The 5256-nt window shown below is 36.7% G+C and overlaps 1 pseudogene across 1 annotated transcript; it reads right to left on the bottom strand.

Moving 5' to 3' along the window:
• Window positions 1–1167: 1167 nt before the first annotated feature.
• On the bottom strand, window positions 1168–3132 carry LOC145094033 (pectinesterase 2-like; annotated as a pseudogene). Its single transcript, XR_013703196.1, has 2 exons — window positions 2149–3132; window positions 1168–2071 (listed from the first exon to the last, which is right to left on the bottom strand). The product of XR_013703196.1 is annotated as a pectinesterase 2-like (transcript).
• Between the last annotated feature and the right edge of the window lie 2124 nt (window positions 3133–5256).

The following is a 5256-nucleotide window of genomic DNA, read 5'->3' as shown; positions in this document are numbered from 1 at the left end:
CATAGATCTGAAGTGGCAACAACATATCTAAGCCCCTAACCCGATTTGGGTCTCAAACAACCATAAAACCCCCAAATCTCATGACAAAATAGATCTAGATGCAAAGAAGGGGAAATGGCAGCTTAATACCTCCAAGATGAACACAAACTGAAGTAGATCTCGAGCACACACCTCTCCCTTGAAGCAACCTTCTTGATCTTCAAGTCTCCTCTCCAAAATCTCCTTCCTCCAAAGCTATTTCTCTCAATAATGGAAGCTCACACGAAATATAGGGTTTACAGGTCCTCTGGAGTGATATGGGGGCTGAGGGAGGGACATAACACCCTTTATATATGATACAACTCCCAGAATTAGGGTTTTCCTCGCACAGACCAGACTCGCCGAGTCACCTTGGCCGACTCGCCGAGTCGGTCACTTACTCCTCGACCCGGATCCCGCTCCGACTCGCCGAGTCCCTCCTTGGACTCGCCGAGTCGACCCCTAAACTTAGGGTTTTCTTCCCTTTCTTGGTCTTCAAAACTTTGGGTGTTACAGTTCGAGGCAGTGGTTCCGTATTTGTCGGACTTTTGGCTTGGGCTACTTAGGAGAGGATGAGTTTTGTGTTTGTTCAGGCCATGTGGCGAAATTGATATGGGTTGGGTAGTTCAGACCCAAATGAATATGTTGATTGGAAGTCTTGAGGGTTTTGTTAAAGGCCGTGCCTCGTACCTCGAGACACGAAGAGGAAGTGGTTGATATGACCGGCTTGGAGTTTGCATCTGGGATTTAAGCGGTGTGTTTATTAGAGACCACAATCAATAATGGTGTTATATAAGTATTAACTATGAAGCAATTGCAGCGATGCGTTAGTGGCAACATGTCGCTGCTAAATGCTTTTATGATTGCATTGGATATCTTTTGCAATGATATTTGGGCTGATAATTCTCTTATTTCTTGTGGTAAAATTATATTCGATTATGATACAAGCATTGGATATCTTTTCTAACGATCTCGTACGTGATATGCACCTCATATACTTCTGCTTCTATCTTTGATACAACCAGCCCTCCGACTTTTAGGAATTCAACAAAACAAAGCAACATAAGAGATTCATGACAAAATCTGGTATGTCCATTGTTTAGATCGAAAGGTAAATGATCAAATTGGTATATCTTAACAAATACATCACTTTCTCTTATTGTTTATAAGATACATAAAATTTTCTTTTAATAAATCCATAACGAATCAATGACAAACTATAAAATTATACAAACTTTAACGAATTAAGACAATGACATATTGTTGGACTTTTGAATTACCAACCCTTTATTCTTTAGCTAACAAACATCTAACTAATAATCAATTCAAGATATTCAACTATTTAATCATATCCAATGAGTGATTTAAAGGCCAGAAGAGAACGGTACACTGGTTGCCGGCAACCACGATCCACCGGCGATGAAGTTTCCGACGGTGAACTTTGCAGCCTCTGTGGCACTAGTGATGACATGGTATCCCTTCCAATTAACCCTTTTAGCCGTGGATGACCCACCACCGGTGTTCATATACTCCGCATAATACAACGTATCAAGCGCAAAACTACCGCTCCATGGCAACCAGCCGGCAGGGTCCACTAAACCATCGAGAAATGTTTTCAGAAAAACTGTCCTCGAATATTGTTTCCATGGCCTACCAAGATACGTCTTAACCGAGCCTGTGGCACCTTTCAAGTCCGATGCAGCCATGACTCGACAGTTCTGGATTGAGATTCCGGTGTTCTGATTTGGATCGGTTCTTCCTTGTGCTGTCACTGTATTGGTCTTGTTAGGAGGGTTACGTGCATAAATGTTGCAGTTTTGAAACACCACAGCAGCGTTGCCAAAAATGAAATCAACTGTCCCGTATATGTCGCATTCTTTATAGAACTGTCGATCAGAATGGACATATAGCGTGTCTTGATAGCCTTCAAAGCTACACTGGTAGAACACCGAGAGATCAGAACCACTACGCAGCGCCACCGCCTGGTGGTTTTGTGGTCCGGCGGTGTTTCTTACAGTAATACCTCGTCCAATGAATCCATCTCCAACGACAGCTGATAAAGTAAAAGTATTAATTTTAAATGTAATATTCAACGATGTGTTTTTTATGTTTAACAATAATTTTGCTTACCAACTGTTGCTGATTTGAAAGTCGTAGCTCCTCCGCCGACGCTTTTGCTACCGGTGATGATGGTTTTTCCAATACCATCTCCTAGTAGCATTATGTTCTTCAGTTTTGTTCCGATTTCGATATTCTCCTTATAAGTACCTGCCTTAACGTGGATCACATACCTCCCGCTACCAGACCTTTTTCCGGCGGCGGCTATGGCTTCTCCTATCGTTTTATAGTTGCCGGAACCATCTTGCGCCACCACGATGTTAGCTTGAGAAGCCGGGGTTGGAGATTGTAACAGCTTTCGATCACCAGGCTTTACCCAAGTAGGGAACCCTTTATGCACTTATTCGGTGGAGATCCTCCTTTGTTCATTGCCAATGTATTGCTGATTAAAGCGGATACATTGTTGTTCATCAATGGCAACATGTAGCCACCAACACCAAGATCTTGGAACCCAGCTTTACACGTCTCGAGGTTCGTTAGGGCAGTGCTAAGCCATGTTTGCATCTCGTATTGGCTACATGGCTTCCGAGGATCAATAGTCATGTTGATTCTTTCGACAGTGTTTTCGTAAAGCTCGAGGCAATCTTCCCATGCAGCTTTTTCAAGCTTGTTACGACATTTTGTGCCAAGCTCACGAGTGTGCGACTCAGCCTTGCATGCTCGTTCTAGCGTGACCTTCAACAACGCCTTGAGGAAATCAGGTTTTTGCTTTACTGGAGCAGAATCTTGATTACTCGACAAGAAATACTCACACGATTGTGGGTGAGGTGTTTGGCGACACCATGAACTGATCTCCGACTTGGAGTAAGCATACGCAACCGGAGAGACAACGAGAAGGAACAGACATGAAAATAGCGATAGGGTTGATAAAACTGAAAACTTAGTCATCTTCATAAAGGAAAATATTCTTGAATAAAGAGAGGTAATTAGGTGTTTTTGGTTGTGGAGAATATTTGCATGCAAAGGGTTGGTTTATATAGAAGTCGAACCTAAACATTCAACCAAAGGGTGCACCATGCACCTTTACTAGTCCACCACAACTATTCACTTGTAATCAGATGGTTTTTTCCGAAACAAGCTGTGCATGTCAACTTGCCAGTTTTAACACAAAATCAACTCACGGCATCGAGAAAATAGATTTTAAGTTTATTAATAGAAACTACAGTTTAATTGATGGTAACGTGTTATTACCAACTAACAAAATCATTTATTTGTTAATCGTTTTATAAAAAATAGTTTCATTATTTATTTATTTTTATATTGAATAGTTAAATAACTATTGTACTACATATCTATTGAACACAACGTTTAACCTCTTATTAATTGTAGTTGAATAGTATAATTTATTGAATATTGTATGAAGTAGATATTACATATTACACCCAAGTCAACAATTCTGTTAACTATGTATTCTTATAAATTGGTTTGACCTTTTATTTTTTTTAATTAGTTTTGTTAAAAATAAATGAAAAATAAATTGAATTTGAACTTTCAAATAGTGTTAGCATGTACGTAATTTACTTTTAATATGAAAATCAAATTTGCACTTTTATTGTCTTTTTAATATTAAGTAAGTTGTTCAACAATATATTTAATAGAGCAAAACTTTAAAAAGTCGTAATGTCATCAAGAACATTTCTTCCATGTCTGTCCAAAATATTTGTTTTTCTTAATGGTGATGTACTTATGCCATCTTCAATGGTTGTTTAATGGGAAGTTGAATGGAGAGTTTAATCCCATTAAACTCAAAATCTCCATCGTGAGTTAATGACATGGCATTCAATGGAATTGGGAGTTCAATCCCCAAATGAACTCCACATTCTCTCTCCTCACACACATATAAATGATGTGACAATCCATTAAATTGTATTGGGTTTAATGGAGTGTAGAGTTTAATAGGTAAAATTGTATTGTGAATGTAATGTACATGTGAGATTCCATTGCACTCATTTATGTTCAATACATTAAAGATGACCTTAAGAATTGTAATGTTCCATGTCTGTCCAAAATATTTATTTTTCTTAATTTTTAGTGTTGTACTTAAGAATTATTTTAGGGAAATTGAGTACGTTAACACATAATTTAACTCTTTGAAAAAAAAATCCATTTTTTAGAGTAACCATTTAGTCCGAAATAGATTATTCTGGAGAGTTCACCGAAACACCGGATAAATTAACTATTAAAAAAAATATTCAGTTTTAAATGAATAAAAAACCACTTTGTTCGGAATAAATTATTTTGAAGAGTTTTGCGAAACACGGGAGTAAGATTATGGACACTTGTATTAACAAAATACAAGTGTCCTCAACAAAATCGTTTATAATAGTTAGATTCCTCAATTTCTTAAATTTTATTTTTTATATATGGTTTAAACATAAATAGTCAAATCTCATATTTTTCGTTATAATCATTTTGCTTTTGGAACAATTTTAAGAATGATGGTCTACCATAGGACCGTATTTGTAAATTACTTATCACTTAATTAGCATATTTCGTTAGGAATGATACCTCTCAAATACCATTTTTCGGTTTAAGTCCAAAAACATTTCGGCTATTATTCTTGTTAGACCGTTGAATATATATATATATATATATATATATATATATATATATATATATATATATATATATATATATATATATATATATATATATATATATATATATATAGTTCAATTCACATGAGACAAGATGATTTTGTGAGACAATGAGACCAATTGATGACCATTGATTAAGAAAAAAAAAAGACGGTTGAGATTAAAACAGAAAATTGGGAGGCAGTGGTAAAATTGTAATTATCTTGACATACATGCTTAATTGCAATACACAGGGGTAGAGTTGTACTTTTCACTCAATAGATTGGATCTGATCACCTCACCATTCACTTTCAACTTCTCCTCATTTTCTTTGAGTTTGTTAATATCCCCCCCCCCCCTCCCTTCAAATTCTTCTCGATCAAATTCATTCATCAATCTTTATTCCATAGTTTTTCAACAACATCCCCAGATAATGCACTCATCATCAAGAAAACAAATGAATCAGTACTCAAAAAACCCCTAGAATCGACAAACCCATAGGATTGAAAAACGCTACCTTCTTATTCAATTTTTAGTTGCGAAA

This window comes from Lactuca serriola, chromosome 3 (assembly GCF_051521515.1).
Source record: "Lactuca serriola cultivar US96UC23 chromosome 3, Lser_US96UC23_V15, whole genome shotgun sequence".
Taxonomy (NCBI): domain Eukaryota; kingdom Viridiplantae; phylum Streptophyta; class Magnoliopsida; order Asterales; family Asteraceae; genus Lactuca; species Lactuca serriola.
Note: the sequence above shows the minus strand (reverse complement) of the source record. Positions and strands in the feature narration are given on the sequence as shown.